At 38.2% G+C, this 17,851-nt stretch overlaps 2 pseudogenes; both read right to left on the bottom strand.

Moving 5' to 3' along the window:
* Positions 1-2,214: 2,214 nt before the first annotated feature.
* On the bottom strand, positions 2,215-11,734 carry LOC122353759 (annotated as a pseudogene).
* A 2,977-nt stretch (positions 11,735-14,711) lies between these two features.
* LOC122353758 lies at positions 14,712-16,011 on the bottom strand (annotated as a pseudogene).
* Positions 16,012-17,851: the final 1,840 nt, after the last annotated feature.

The raw sequence follows: 17,851 nt of genomic DNA, 5'->3' as shown, positions 1-17,851 counted from the left end.
CATGCACTGTGTCTCAGGGGTCTACATTGGTTTATGTGCAGTGAATCTTTTTACTGGAATCAAGCCAAGCTAATGAAGACTTCATACCAAAAGCTATAGGACACCTCATTCTAAACATTTTTTTCTCATTTTGGCATGCAGTAAGTCATATTCCAGTGATAAGCTTTATGTACACTATTTTCAGGAAAGCAGCTCATGGTAAAATCATATGAAACACTATTCTAGATTGGCTGCAGTTTGAAGAAGAAAAACTGAAAGCGAGTATTGCAGTTTTTTGTGTTACGGCTAAATAAACTACAGTGTATCCACGCCATCTGAGACCATCCTATTTCTCAGCCCTAAATATGCTGCATATATTAAACCAGAAATATTCCAGATTGTTGGTTGATTAATGCTTTTAGATTACATAGGGGAATCACGAATTGAATTTGCACAGTTTTAAGGGTTATTATTTCTTTCAAGTACCCAGATGACCAATGTATCTGGCTGAAACAAAGCGGCTAAAACTTCAGCAGAGCTATCTCAGTTCAATTGCCCAAAGACTTCAACTTGCTCTTCATCCCCTGTATTATAAACATGTTTTTTAGATTGACAGATACAGTGGGGTCCAAAAAAAATTTTAAAATTCTCTCTCTCTCTCTCTCTCTCTCTATATATATATTTCTATGGAATCTTGTTTTCACCATGGGATAAAAAAAGTTATCTGTGACTTAATCTCACAATTCTGACTTTTATTTTCTAAATTCTGAGAATGTTTTTTCTTCTAAAAAGATAAAAAAATATATATTTTTTATTTCACAATTTTGACTACTGAAATTTTGCTCTATTATTTTGATAAATTGCTAAATAAAACATTGTTCTGATATATAAATATATAATATAATTGCATGAAACAGTTGTACAATTAACACTTTACAAATTTTACTGCATAGCAGAAACAAGATTGTAATCAATAATCTCAAAATCATTTGATATATATATATATTTGATGATATATATATATATATATATATTTGATCGATCTTATCACCCCCTTTATATTTACATGACATGTACACAATCAACCTGTTCATAATTTTTTCTTTGTTTTTAATACAGTTCAAGCTGCAGGTTTAAACCAATAAGCTGTGTTTTGGACCCCACTGCATACAGAGATCATAACTGTGTCACTGAATTGTAAAATGAGTGATTCCTTGAGATCCTTCCTATAGCACTCGAAGGAAAAACCGTCACTCGATCAAAGGTCGACAGGGCTTGGAACATCGCATGGGAATGGCGAACACAACTCCCGTAAACAGCACAGAATAAGGAGCATTACTCTCCCAAGCCAGTAGACGACCGACGGATGATCAGCTTCACGCGACAAGACCTTGAGTTAAGTTTGGCGGTACAAGTACAAACTATACAGCATTCAGTACTAAACAAAAATGGCATCGTTAAAAACAAGAATATCGAGAGAGAGCGATTAGAAAAACCGTTAACAGTTAAAAACAGCATTTTGTTCATGTAAGGCGAAAATCAGGTCCTCTCACAGTGAAGTGTTCAGCAGGTTTCTGCAGCAGCTCGAGGTCACATATTTACCGACGCGCCCGTTGGCGTACATTTCAGCCATAACAGACCTTCAATTTGGATAAATAACATATGCGTACAGAGAGTCACGCGACAGTCCGCACTCTAAAACGCCAAAAGATGGGTCACATTTCTATTTAGAGACTGCTGTCCTCCTGCAAGAAAACTGATATAGAATGAATGTAGAGCCAGAAACACGGTTTTTTGAGATATTTTGGATGATCACGAAAAATGCTAGCAAAAGCGAATCGTCATGGAAGCCATTTTTATAAAAGCAAACTTTGCCTTCGTATTACGATGAGACAATGCTCCCTTAAACCCTTGATACACAATCTGGGGTAGTGCTCCTTACGTAAGTATGATTAAATAATATATATTCATAAAAAATAAAGTATAATAAATACAATCTAAATAAATAGAGTTCGATTTTTCACACACATAAATCACTACGGATGGATATTTCTTCAAAGACATGGCATAATTCGCAGGCGTTCAAATTTGTGGTTCACTTAATGTACTAATAAACACGGGCGATCCGTGAAATCAAAAGGTGAAACAACCGAAAAGGAATAAATAGAAGCGGCCGTTATAACATGAATACGTGAAGAAAGTGGATGGTGGATGGTATTCGCGCGTTGGAAGCGATCAGTGTGGATACAGCACTTCCACCTCCACACCCCCCCAAACCCTTTTGACCCCTGTACCGGCCGTCACGGCCCCTGCCATGGCGGTTCGGCAGCATGCTGTTACTGGGTGGTTGGGGACGTGCCGGCCACCGACCAGATGGTGAACAGAGAGGCCATGCAGCGGAGTGTCTGGCAGTGGCAGTTCGACAGCCTTCACAGTCGATCCATGCGGGCGTGTCCTCGGTGGCAGATCGGCGAGAACCATGTCCGGGTCGTTGAGCATGTGCAGTCCGTCCAGGGTCAAAGGGTCGATCTTCAGCTCGTCCAGCGGGAACTGAGAGTCGGCGTCGAAGCTGACGATCACCGGCGCTAATAGCGAGCTGGTGAGGTCTTTGGAGAGACTCGGCGTGAGATTCTCCGTCACTAATGTGAAAACAAACTAACGCTTATTTCACAGAACCAGTGTTGGGAAGGATTACCGTCTAGAAGTTGTATTTATTTATTTACAGATCACGCCTGGCTTTCTGGCTCAAATCATCATTTTTGGGAGATTTTCTTAAGTTTTCACAAAAATCCTTCAACACTAGTCTGACACATATTAATCAGCTTTTTCAGAAGTGTGTACTAAATGGAGCCTTAAAAGCATTGTGAGATGATAGATGCTTTCTTATAAAAAAAAAAAAAAAAATATATATATATATATATATATATATATATATATATATATATATATATATATATATATATATCTTATAAAGCAAAAATTTGGATGAAAGTGTACAATGGTGCTGTACCTCACAAATAATTAAGATAATATAAAGAATAAAAAGAATTCAAACCTTATTTAAAATATAATAAACAAAAATATTTCAATTACTTTATTATTATAACTGGTTTACATTTGATTCACGTTAACAACAGGCCTTAATTTGTGTTCTGAAGATGAACAAAGATCTTACAGGTTTTGGAACCACATGAGAGATGAATAATGACAAATATGTAATTTTTAAGCAAAAGTTTATAGAGTGCAATTAAAATATAACTAGCTATTAGTGTTAAACAAAACTGGATACATAAAAATAACATTATTACACAGATGCATGAGGCTCGGTTTAAGCGCTAAAATGTAAAAAAAAAAAAAAAAAAAAAGTTTCATTTGAGCAGTATTGATAAATCGTGGATTCGTGGATGAATTCTGAGATTTTCAAATACCATTACGATTCACTCTGGAATGAATTCTAAGCATAGATTCTTTGTAGGAAGATAGCTTTCGACTCTAGTTTTTAATCCACACACTCATTGCTAAAGAAAAAAAGAAGAGCGCTGAAGAACTGTAAATGCTTTTTATGGCGACATTAGCATTAATGCAAACACAGCCAACAATGAATGCTCTTTTTGCAATCGCTTAAAACGTTTTTGAAATATTATTTAAGTTGTAAGGACTTAGAGACAAGTGAGTGTGCGGATGTTTCTAAAGCATGCAGTGCCATCTGCTGTTCAAACTAAGTTCAGATCATGCAGTGCAATCGAAAAGTCTCAGAATCCATGCGAATCATTTCTCGATGCATCAATTTTATTCTACAGCCTAAGTTCAATTACGTTACTAGCGAAAGTGCTTGGGAAACTGGTAATGAGCTGGAAATATTCAGTGTTTGGAACAATCGGATGCTTCAAGACAAACGCTGATTTCACTAAACAAACTAGAAATTTAAGTGAAATCCTTGTGTGTAGTTATGGCTGCGTGGGGACCAGAATAATGATTTGACTCAAAAAGGTAGAGAGGAACAGGTATAGACAGAGAGCCTGGGCGCAGTATAAATACAACTCTCTAACATTTGTAGGTAAAGATATGGGAAGTTAGGCTGGAAGCGAAAAGCGATACCTGTGAGAATGATGTTGGGGATGTTGCCGCATGGCTACTGTGAACCGGCTGCTGTGGGTCCTGCTGACCGCCGTGGTTCCCGGTGAGAACCCATCTTGGCGGCCTGCGTGTAGTTCCAGCGTTGAACAGTGACTAGACGCCGGGTTCTCTCATCATGTTCATGTTGAACTGCTCTAGCTTTACCAGCGGCATCAGACAGATTGAAAAGTCATTTGAGACAATAAATAAATTAAAAGCAGTTATACACACACACACACACACACACGTACATATTGTTTTCATTTATTCATTTATGCATATATAGGTCATGAAACTATAGGTGCATTGCTTAAAAAATATTATTATTATTAATATAATTTCATCATTTTTTCATTATAAAAATAAAATCAATATCACTCACAATACTGCTAAACTGTGTATGCATAATAAGCAGAATCCATATACATTATAGTAATAATAAAATAATTAACTAATTTATTAATTCTAATATTAATTCTAATATCATATGCATCACAATACGAGTCCATCTGTGCTATAGTGCAGTCAGCATTGATTTTCAGTGTAAATATTTTTAATAAAAATTTATTTTTGTCTTAGTTTAAAAAAGAAAAACCATGAAACACATGTACCTGGTTTGATAGAGCATTGGTTTGTCTGGAAGGAAGTTGCTGATCATAAAAGGAATCTCCAAAGATGCTTCCACCACCTGAATGTGCTGTAAAGACACACATTATGAGCAATACATCTGAAGAAAATTAGCCACATACTGATAATAATCCTTTTTTGAATAAGGTTTGAACAATTTTTCAGTGTTTTGAATGAGGTCTTATGCTCATAAGGCTGATTTATTTAATCAAAACAGTAGATATGCAAAAATATTATTACAATTTTCTATTTGAATGTATTTTAACATGTAAATAATTCCTCTCATGCAAAGCTTGAGTTTTCATCATTACTCCAGTCTTCAGTGTCGCACATGATTCTTCCAGAAATCATTCTTAATATACTGAATCATTTCTCGAAAGCAGTAGCTGCTGCTTAATATTATGAAGTAAAACCACTAGTCAAAAGTTTTTGATTCATTCTTTTTCAAAAGTAAAAGATATTTATAGAAAAAAACATTACATTGTAACATATTTTAACAAACAAATCTGCTATTTTTAATCAATTAAATTCAGCCTTAGTGAGCTTAGGGAAAAAAAAAGTGTAAATTGTAAAGTGAGTGTACTGAAGCAGAGAAAACATACAATGAAATGGCAAAAAAAAAAAATCAATAAATGAAGAATGAAAAACAGAAGTTTTACAGCTTACTTGTGGCGAGCTTACCGCCGGCGAAAGTCTGATTGGACACCGAGATATTTAGTGACTGAATTGGCTGAAGAGCCGGTCCTGACTGCGTGTACTGTGGGGAGGAAGAGGCATACTTCAATTCTTGCAGAAACGACATATCGCCCCAAAAGCAAACTGTGCAGAGCGGAGGAAAATCGTGCCCGAGCTGGCAGTTCCGCTTATGTGGTTGTCTGCGATTAGCTGAGAGAGGTCTGGGTGGCGTTGGGGCGGGCTACGGTGAGAGCGGGGCGTATGAGGCGAATGTTCTGAGGGAAGAGGCTGTGGGGCTGTTTCTGCAGGTCGTTCAGTAAACTCAGCAGAGAGTACTGAGACAGCTGCTGCTCCAGAGACAGGCTGTCCATCGTGATCGGCCTGTGACAGACAGACCGTCAACATTAACACTAAAAACCGTACAAGAGCCATACAAAGCATCAGTAACATTTAAATAAATAAGCATTTAAAGGAATAGTTCTCCCAAAAATGAAAATGACCTCATATTTTATTAGTTTATTGTATGACTTTCTTTTCAAGCCGAACACCAGAGTCTAAGTTTTTAATAAATTGATCCTATTCCTTTGACTGGGAGATTAAATTAAAAATCGCAAAAGGCAATATTACTAAAAAAGGCTAAAATGGAAATTTAAATAGAAAACTATTTACATTCAAACAAACGGCTAAAGCGAAAACAGAAAATGTAAAAAATTAATTGTAATTATTGAACAGAAGATATTATACAAATTCAAATGCAATTATAAAGCACTTTATAACTTTAGCCTGTCCAATACTGTCCAATCCCAATAAACCTAATAAATCAAATTGCTCATATGCTCTGAATTCAAACACAGGCCGTCACGGTCTGGCTCACCCTGTGATGAGGGTATCTGGGGGAGACGGGCGGGTGGCAGCGTGGGAGTGGGCGGCTGTGGGCTGATACTGGAGCAGAGGCGGGGCCTGTGTGCTGGGCGGAGAGGATGGAGGGACGTGACTGGCAGCACTGATGCCCCAGGTGGCGTGAGGTTGGTGGTCAGGTTGCTGGTACTGCGGGCCCTGGATGTAGGGAAGGTAATGGGGTCGTCTGGATCCAGCGGGGTGGGGAGAGGAGAGGAACTGGATGTTTGTCAGATCAGGTAAGGAGCCGCCGGTGCTGTGAGCAGCTGGCATCAAAGAGCTATTCATTTCTTGATCAGGAGATGGAAATATACTGGAAAATCAAGCGGAATATGCAGTGAAATGCTATATGATGCAACACTTCTAAGAGAGACATGTAAATGAGTAAATCTCATATATATATATATATATATATATATATATATATATATATATTTATATATATATATATATATATATATATATCATATATATATATTATATTATATTATCGCATCCAAAAAATTTAAAAAGCATTTACTTAATATATGTGTGTGTACCGTGTCTTTATTATGTATATATAAATACACACAAATATATATATATAAAATATTAGCAATATAATATTAACAATATAAATGTATATTTTTAATTTTTAATTTCTTATTTTTCTTAGTGGTGTATATTTAAATATACACAGTATACACATATATTACACAATTTAAAAAAAATATGAACAAGATGCAGTTTTTGATTTTTCTAATGCATTAGTAAATGTTGTAATGAACATTACTTTGTTTGAAATTATTACGATTGTTTGAAATGTAACCTTTGATTGTTAATTCATGTTCAATTCAACGTGTGTTAAAGCAATAACTAACATAACAAATGGAACCTTATTGTTTTAAAGTTTTCAGAAACATTTTTTCATGCCTCACGAAACTGCATTAAACCTTTTAGTTTTTCTCATTATAGATGCTTAGATGTGAGAATAATCCAAAGTAAAAAAATTTACAGATGAGTTGTGATAGATAGAAATTTGTACAGTATGTCTGAATCTCTAAGGACCTTTTGCACAGTTCAAATAAAACCATGTAATATTGCATTTTATAAACCCAATTATTTAACAAACATTAAACGGACATACTTTTTTAAACAGAGCATTTGTACCTCAATTTGGCACGTGATGGAGTGTCAGTGTAGGATCTAAGGCTCGTGCTACTACAAAGGCTGTATAGAGTGTTAAGTGATTTCCAGTACATGGGAAAAACAGTTTTAGTCACTGACAGACTCACTTAATCCCAGGAACGTCACAGGACTCTGTGTGCAGAGATGCTTTGGGCTCGTCTTTCTCCATCTCTGATTCGGTGTCCTCTGTATCTGGAGGGGGTGAGTAACAGCACTGCAGAACAGAGAGAAATGCAGATGAACTCCTACAGTGAGGTCAATGACAAATAAAGTGTTCATAATAAAAGAGGATCTTTGAAAGGAATGAAGAGTTTAAACACATGCCAAGTTCTTAGACATGTTCTTTATATCCTCTTACACCATAATTGAGTGCGTTTCAATATTAATTCGTATCATCATTACATATCCTCATGTTTTATGTTTTGAGGAAGTTATCTGATATTTTAAGAGACTCAGTGATGAGTCCCTTTTTGTTTGCATGTTAGTTTCAAACGGCTTTTGGCAGACAAAAGTTTTAAAAATATCCATAAGTACAGAAATACTTTTTGTTAAAGGGGCCAAATTCATCCTCATGCCAGCGCTTAAGTAAAAGTTTGTAAAATGTGGCATTGCATCACTTGTTCACGGATGGATCCAACTTTGCTGTGAATGGGTGCCGTCGGGAGTCCAAAAACAGCTGATAAAACAAATACAAGTAATAAGTAATTCACACCCACTCAGTTTAAGCGTCAAAATCACAATAACTGTTTCAAAAAACATATTTGCACTATTTTTACCTGTAATCTGGCATATTTCTCTCCCAGTTCAACCGTAGAAAACAATTTTTGTTATTAATAAGACATGTATTTTAGTTAAATAGATAAACATACTGATAGATTTGTTTCCCACAAAGCTGCAGCTTTGCTACACAGGACGTTAATCGATGGACTGGAGTGGGTTTACTGTGGATTATTATGATGTTTTTATCCAGCTGTTTGGACTCTCATTCTGACGCACCCATTCACGGAAACTATCAAATCGGTGAAACAAAGGCTAAATATCTTCTTAATGAAGAAATAACAGGCTCATCCACAATTTAAAGGCCCAAAGATGTATTTGAAATCATTGCTATTAGGTACCAAAAATGGGAAAAAACCTCTCAAATACGTACATTTTACTCTAGCAGTTCAGATCGCAGTAGTGATCCTGGGCTGGTTCACAGCGGCTCTGGTGTAGAGCTGAGTCAGAGTTGGTTCTGCAGCAGAAGTGTGAACGTGTAAAACACTGTGATTCTGACCTTGGCGCGTTTTGTCGATTGGCCAACAGCTACCTTCTCAGCTTGTGTCGGGAGAGCGGTGACAAATACCGAGCCATAGGGACAGCTGTCGATGTAATCAGTCAGGGTAAAGGACAATGTCTCACACACGTGGAAAAACATACCCAAAAAGTTCACCCAAAACTGAAAGTAGTAGTTCCACACCTGCATGATTTCTTTGCTCTACTGATCACAAGGAAAAGAGTTTTTCATCAGGCTGTTTGGTCACCGTTGACCAAGGCAGTCAGGTGACCCAAAGGCTATGTTCCCCAGCAGAAACTAAATTACGTACAGGTTGAAACAACTTGAGGCGGGTAAATAATGACCAATTTCAATTCTGGAGTGAGCTCTTCCTTTGAGTGAAGCTGGACTGCGTCTAATAAGCTGAAGGATATCTGGCGTCGTGCTTGTCCACAGAGAGGTCTGCTTGGTGTGGAGAAGCGTCGATTCCTGTCCCGATACGCGGTCCACCAGGCGTGATGCGGGGCGTCCGACTGGTGTCTAAAACCGTCGTCTGTAAAATGGATTCGATTGATCTTCAAATGTCTTTTCACAAGGCATCAGGACTTTTGCTGCAGTGTACGGGACGATAAAGCATAAAACATGGACTAAGCGGTATGAAGAAACGGAAGCGATGAAACCGTCCGTGCAGCCTCGTGCTAATGTGTCATAAATGAATAGCAATGATAAAGAAAGAGGAAAATGGCGTTTCCATCAACTTTACCACTACATTTAACCCCCAAAACCCCTGTTCGGACAAAAATGCCAACTTATGGTTAATGCATTGCTTTGTAATGCGATCCGGGCCGTTCCTATACAGTGCAAAAAAGTAGAACTATTAATTTGCATAAACAAAAAACAGAATATTTTCAAGCGTCAAGTGCATTTCTTAAACAAAACATTTCACATAAATATGCTTTTAGAACTGAAAAGCTCAGGAGTACTGATTTTGATACTTTGACACTGTATCACACTTAAAAATGTCTTAGTGTCATATAAGATACAATTACATTTTAGATCCTAATATTGGAATAATATTGTCTTTATGAACTATAATGAAGTAAAATAGACAGATATATATATATACACGATAAACCTTCTTAATTTCCTTAGAAACATCGCCAAATGCTACTATTTATAGTTTTCTATCTCTAATCTAAATGGTTCAAACAAAACATGATTTTAGCTTGATAATATCACTTATACATTATTGCTTCTCTGTCCTTAACATCAGTTTCCATCTTGTTCGGCTTCTGTATCCTTTTAATTAACAAAAAGTCTTGATGGCCTCATCTTGCAAGCGGCGGTGAAAGCGACAGCCAGTCTGCTCCTTTACATATAAAAAGCATTGAAAATAGACATTTTTGGCCACGCATATGCAGCACCGTAAAAATTTCACAGAGCACCAAATGCACCCTTGATAGATCATCTGAAGGAAATTCATTGATAAAGGCACAGCACAGAGTGTACGACCAGAACTTTCCAAACTTACTGAAGTTTCTAAGGTCTCTGCCTGAAGAGATCAGTGTTGCTATTTCCAATCTGATTGACATTGGGCAGTGACCACTCCATAGCACTGAGGCTCGATTCTGCTGGTTACTTGCAAAATGCTGGGTCTTCTGTAACTGCAGCTGTGCAAAATAACGGTGCGTGAAAAGCAGCGATGGTGGCGCAATGAGCATGAATGAAGCGTAAACCGAATGCAGTGGTTAAGACACTTTATGCGTAGAAGAATGAAAAAAGCAGACCCAGTGAGTTCAGAAAAAGTAAATGAAACCTCAAACATCAAAAGAAACTGGAGAAAAATACCGCCGACGTTGTCCTCAAATTAATGCTCGTTTAGTTTATTTTTCATTATTTCTTTTTTATTATTGATTGATTTTCATGAAAAACATAACATGTGCCGACCGATATGTTTATCGACACTGAAAAATTGTTTTCTGTGAAATACTCTTTAAAAAGTAGTAATAAACAACATAAACCGAATAATAATGTAAAAGTAGAGCGAAAAAACAAGCGTTTTGGACAATTTACCTTGACACAAAATCGATATGGCCTTATTTTTATATCACTCATACCTATTAAAAAGATGTTTACTAATATACAATTAAACTTCACAAAAATAAATAAATAATAAAAAATAATGAAAATATTTAAAGTTCAAAATTCACTTGTATAATTCAGTGCTATACTTTTGTACTATGTTGTTTATGAACTTTAACAATTTCTAAATGACAGTCTCTGTGATTCTTTTCAGTGTTGTAACTAAGTTTATATATATATATAGAGTCTATAAACGTAGGTTATATATTTTACATGATTTCAGTAGTTTTGGTTCGCATGCATTTGTTTCACCAAACAGTTTCGCATAAAAAACGTGACAATCTTAGTTGGATAGACTTTGTCAATCCGACCACCTTTCGATTTAAAATCAGTCGCACAGGATTCTCTTCACTGCGTGACGGCTTGCCCCCTCCCACTGACGTTTCGTCGTTAAATAAGTAACCTTGATCCACACAACGGATCGAAATAAAAGAGCAGCGATACTTCGAGGCCGGGCAGGTCTCTGTCGGGTACGCGCGACATCTGTCAGCATCTCTCTCCAGCAGCGTCTCGAGCATCTCCCGCTACGGGACACCGCTGCCGTCCTTCACCGATTTGTCACGGCTCTCGGGCGACAAAGGCTCTTGAATCAAACACGGTGGCTACCTCCTGCCAGCAGCCGCGCTGTACGCCATAACGTATACATTCTGACGCACGTACCCGCGCCGCTCGCGTGATGCTCAGGTCTTTCATGACCTCCTCGAACGCCGCCGTCTCCGCCTGCTTCTGGTTGTGCAGGGCGATTTTCTCGCTGAATTTTCGCCTTGGATTGTTTGGTCGCCATCTTCGTTCTTCTCCAAAACACAGAGCGTTGCGCCGAGATGCGTTGCGCTGCCGCGGCGCAACGTCATCCCGCAGGGAAGAGTTGGCAGGCATTAGGTCCACCGGATGTCTGATTGTTGCACACACACACACACACACAAATGAAACGTCTTCATGTATTCCATGTTAAAGGGGTTTGTTGCCAGTGGTGTGTTAAGAAAAACTTTACACTCATTTTGAGATTTAATATTCTTTATTACAATAAATATATCACCAGCTTTTGCTTTATTATCAAAGGCTATTTTGCACTTACTAAACAGTCTTGCTGACAGTTGTGTCAGCTTTCTGCAGGTTTTATAAAGCCAAATTAAGGAGCAAGTTCATTAGAAACCTTTCTAGGACCTTCAACATCAAAATACAACTGTTTCCACAGGCTGCATTTACTGAGAACAGCTAATGGCACAACTCTACTCCAAATTACTAGAAACCAAAAAAAAAAATGCTCGTCAGCATTTTCTGTCTTGCCTTTACATTGCAAATGTGTCAAAATACATTTAAAGAATGCCAGTCATGTTTTCCTCAAAGCAAAGTTAGTTTATGATTAAAGAAAGATGAATTATTTGCTTAGCGTGATAAGAGTTTATACATTTGCATATACAAGAAAAAAATTATCCCAACACTTTTTTAGTTAAAAGCATGGTTGAATCTGTAAAGTTTGTTTACTTTTTGTAAAAATAACTGTTTGTCATAATTAATGACATTTCTTGCTCTGAGAAAACACTATTTTAGCAGTAGTACAATGAAAACAGGAGCGCATTTTTATTTTTATTTTATTTTATACATTTCTTATGTTTATTTAGACACTTGCCGTAACAGACACAACATAATGGATAAAACAAGAAAACAAAATGTAATTTCACACCACGGAAGACAAATCGTAAAAGGATAACTGCAATAAGTACTACCAGTACCAATACATTCAGTGTTATTTATTAAAATTACACACATATGCGCCTGAAAAAGTTCAACACGTAACCGTACATCAAAAGAATTGGAACAGGATTGAAATAGCCGATTCAGTTCAAAGTTTTTTGATTTAACCACATGCTATAAATTTTGGATGTTCATAAATGCTGCACTTATACAAAGGATTTTACGTTAAATCTAAAAACAACGAGAATGAAAAGAAATAACCGAACAGCACTTTAAATGCTTTATCAAGTTGATTAAGGCTGATCTGTGACATAAATGTCCTACAAGATTAAAAGGCCATTTGTTCATAAGACCAGCTGACTTGTCCAAGAATCTTACCAGATATTATCCATATTGGTTACATTTATATCAGCATGTAAATGAGTCCTGAGCTAAGGGCAAGTCATTTACTACTGTAATCGTGGTCATTTACCCATTTATATACATAAAATGGTGTTGTTGAAAAAAATTAGAGATATTTAAAATAAATGTAATAAATCATTAAATGCACAAATAAAAAAAAAAAAAAAAAAAAGAATTTTTCTAAAGTGGTGTATTCACTTTTAAAACATGCCAACAATGTCATTACGAAATGTTTGTGCCATATTCCCATACTCATTGATCCAGTACCTACTGTGTAATGCAACATATCTTGTCTATTGTATTCACAGAAAACAAAAACACATTTTCAACTGTTTTCCAGTAATCAAATCACTGGTTACCACACTGAATATTAAAGTGCATAACGAAAATGTGCTTGTTTAGTTGTGATAGGAAAAAAAAAAATCGATAAGGGTAATATCTTAAATGTTCCCTTAATTTTTAGGAATAATAATAATAATAATAATAATAATAAATATTAAAACAAAAAAACTAATATCAGGAACCTTACAAAATAAGCGTCACAAAATATGTTAACACACCAGCCTACATCTTGCTAGTGGCGCTTCTCTAAATGATCACAAAACAAACAAGTTTGCTAAAAAAACATATAGATCAGGTCTACCGTTTTGCATGAATTCAAGGTCATGTCTAATTTAGAGAGGAATACAGGCTGTGCCTGGGACCATCTGCATCTAAGCGGTGATATAGGGTCTGAGCTGTGCAAGATTCACCTGTGGTAATCTACAAGAAGAACCAGAGCCAGCTTTACATCTTGAAGAGCATGCTAACGTTCAATGTTTTAAACCTAGAGCTTCTTCAAAATCCTGGCAAAGTGGACAATTTTGTCCAAATTGTAACTTGCGGACCAAATTCAAAATATCATACTGTAATGTTTGCCAACTCTGTCCCAGAGGTAAAGTTTTTAATTGTTTGGATGTCAACCAATTCATTCATCCCATCCCAAATGACATGAATTGGAATAAAGTCGTTATAATAATTGCTTATAGATAGTTTTGATTGTGTGTCATTTGAGTCGCACCATAAATCCTTCATGAAGTCATAGTATTGTTACCCCAGTGTTGCTGGCCCATTCAAGTTTGTCATTTACCAAATCCCTACGAGCACTTATGCAGAGAACCCTCATTAGTATGAAATGGGGCAATCTGCAAAAGACAACATTACTGCATGAGAAGTGTGCAGAAAGATGCTTCACATCCTCCAGAAATCAAATATGAACAATTCCTGTGTAGCTCTGGGTGGTTGTTTGGGAAATACAATAAGTGTAAGTACCAAAGGGATTACGGAAAATGAAAATCTCTTTCCACTCTTCGATCTCTGCATTATAAACTTGCACTAACTTCTGGAGGTTAGGAAGTATTGTGAATACATGTCGGATATTCACAAAGATGAAAGCCCGATGACAGCTCCAATGTTGTAGGTCCATTCAAGCCTGCTGTCAGTGCAAATCCACTTGAGGACTTGTACATAACCCTCATTAGTATGAAACATGGCAATCTGAAGAGCCGAGGACAACAATACTGTGAGAAGTGTGTAGGAAGATGCTTCGATCTCAAAAAAAGTAATCTTTTATATCGTTGTGAACAAACCTTTCAATCAAGCATGCTTCAAAACCAAGACATGACATTATGGCAAAGCCAATTACACCATTACTTTCACTGCAGTCAGGTGGGCCTTCAAATCTTAAACTTAAATATGCAGTAAATGCATTATGTGCTTAGCGCTGGGTGGTTGTTTGAAGTACAATAGGCGTACAAGCTATTCCCGCGGAGCTCTGGAAAATGAAGATCTCTTTCCCACTCACGGTCTCGTATTATAAACCTGTACAATACTAGTGACGTTATTGAGGTGCCAGTTGTATCCTCACGACTATATGATCTTTTTATCCAGCAGACAGCAGCCAGCCTCTGATTAACCAGCGCTCGCGCTCGGTTGGACTGTTGTCCATTGATGGTTTCTGGGCATTAATACTCTGCAGCTAGTACATCAAAGCAGCGGTCAGCATGGTCCATTCTGCCACGAGAGCATAAATACGGTTGTTCACTGATCATAGCATGCAGACTCTTGGCTCATTCATGGGACACTTGAAGTCCCACTGATCCAGTCGGATCATAGCAATGGAAATCTTCTTATCCTCCACAGACCAACGCCGTAACCTCCTGGGACGTGGGATTTCGCCGCCACGTCGCTCACGCTGACCCCATATCCGCCTTTTGAGAATCCACAAAAGTCCATTACGTTTTCCTCGGACAATAGCACTCTACAGAGACAAGCTGCCAGATGAGTTCGTCCCCCAGTAGCATAAATCTGTCCATGCAGCTCGTTGAGCCGAAACTGAATGCGGCTCTCTTGCATAGGTTGGATTCGAAGCCACTGGTTCAAATGGGGATAAATGGCGAACAGATGCCATTCGCCTCACTGCGATACTGCAAATCTGTCCCACCCACGACGCATACACAAAATTGTCCAAGAACAGATACACGCATGGCTGCATCCCATCTCCGTTTCGTCAACTCTTTGAACGTCGCGCTGTGACGTCAGGCAGATAGACTTTGCCGTGACCGTCGATCGTTATCGGTATAGGGCGTTCCACGAGCAGTAATAAAGAGGCGTGACGTCTGAGCAGATGAAGTTCGAGGTGATTGCATTTCGTCTTTGTCGAATGGAAGGATCTGATAATTGAAGGCCTCTGGGAAAATTAATGAGCACTGCAATCACCTCGAACTTCCATTCGTTCCAGACGTCACGTCTCAATACGTTCGGTGGGCAGCCTATACGCGATAACGCGATCGGACGGTCGCGGCAAAGTCTACTATCTGCCTGGCCATGCAGTGCGACAGTTCAAAGTTGACAGAGGAAATGGAGATGGGGATGCAGCCATGCGGTGTGTATCTGTTCTTGACAATTTTGTGTATGTCGGTGGGTGGACCAGCATTTGCAGTATCGCCAGTGGAGAGGCGCGGTCGACATCTGTTCCTTCGATCCCCATTTGAACCAGTGGCTTGAATCCAACCCATGCCGAAAGCACTTCAGTTTCAGCTCAACGTGTTGCATGAACAGATTTATGCTGCTGGGGGCCCTTAACCCGATCTGACAGCTTGTCCTCTGTAGAGTGCTATTGTCGAGGAAAAAGCGAATGGACTTTTGTGGATTCCTCAAAGCGGATAACAAGATAAATGCCGGAGCGACGTGCGGCGAGAAACTCTCGTCTCAGGAGAGTGCAGCGTGTCTGTGGAGGATGAAGACTCTCCATTTACTGCCAGTCGACCTCGGATCAGTGGGACTTCAAGTGTCCCATGAATGAGCCAAGAGTCTTGCATGCTATGATCAGTGTGAACAACCCGTATTTATGCTCATTGGCAGAATGGACCATGTTGACCGCTGCTTTGATGTACTAGCTGTAGAGTATTACGTTCCAGAAGCCGATCAATGGACAACAGTCCAACGATGCGAGCTGGTCAGTAGAGGCTGGCTGCTGTCTGCTGGATAAAAAAGATCTATATAGTCGGAGGATACAACTGGCACCGTAACGTCACTAGTATTGTACAGGTTTATAATACGGAGCCGATGGAGTGGGAAAGAGATCTTCATTTTCCAGAGTCTTTTGCGAGAGATAGCTTGTAGCTATCAAACAACCACAGCGCTAAGCACGCCAATACGTTACCATATTTAAGCTTAGATTTAGCGTCCACCTGGACTGCAGTGAAAATGTGGTGTAATTGGCTTTGCCATAATGTCTGTCTTTGGTTTTGAAGCATGCTTGATTGAGGTTTGTTCACAACATTATAAAGCACACTTTTTTTTTGAGAATGTGAAGCATCTTCCTGCCACTTCTCAAGCTTGATATTGTTGTCTCGGCTCTTCTTGTAGATTGCCATGTTTCATACTAATGAGGTTATGTACAAGTCCTATGGGATTTGCACTGACAGCAGAGCTTGAATGGACCCACAACATTGGAGCTATGTCATCAAGTTTTCATCTTTGTGAATATCCGACATGTATTCACAATGCTTCAACAGAAGTTAGTGCAAGTTTATAATGCAGAACCGATGAGTGGGAAAAAGAGATTTTCATTTTCCGTAATCTCTTTTGGTACTTACATATTGTATTTCCCAAACAACCACCAGAGCTAAGCACAGGAATTGTCTTTATATTTGATTTCTGAGGATGTGAAGTATCTTTCTGCACACTTCTCCTTTTAGTAATGTTGTCTTTTATGGTACCCCATTTCATACTAATGAGGGTTTAGTACAAATGCCTGTGGGATTTGCAATGATAATAAACTTGAATGGGCCCAGCAACACTGGGAGCAAATGTCATCATGACTTCATGAAGGATTTATGGTGCGACTAAATGGCCTAATCAAAACTATTAGCAAGCAATTATTATACTGACTCTTTGTCAATTCATGTCATTTTGGGATGGATGGATAGATTGGTTGACATCCAAACAATTAAAAACTTTACCTCTAGGACAGAGTTGGCAAACATTACAGTATGATATTTTGAATTTGGTCCATGAGATTGTTTAATTTGGACAAAATTGTCCCTTTGCCAGGATTTGAAGAAGCTCTGGCTTGTTGAGCGTTAGCATGCTCTTCTCAAGATGTAAAGCGGCTCTGGTTCTTCTTGTAGATTACCACAGTGTAGATCTCTTAGGTGGCACAGATCTCTATATCACCGTTGGGATGCAGATGGTCCCAGGCACAGCCTGTATTCCTCTAAATTAGACATGACCTTGAATTCATGCAAAAGCAGTGAGCCACAGTCTATATGTTTTAGGCAAACTTGTTTGTTTGTGATCATTTGTAGAAAGCGCCACTAGCAAGATGTAGTAGCTGGTGTGACTAATATTTTG

The sequence above is a fragment of the Puntigrus tetrazona genome, chromosome 11, assembly GCF_018831695.1.
Source record: "Puntigrus tetrazona isolate hp1 chromosome 11, ASM1883169v1, whole genome shotgun sequence".
Lineage (NCBI taxonomy): Eukaryota > Metazoa > Chordata > Actinopteri > Cypriniformes > Cyprinidae > Puntigrus > Puntigrus tetrazona.
The sequence above is the reverse complement of the archived record's forward strand: the minus strand, read 5'-3'. Positions and strand labels throughout refer to the sequence as shown.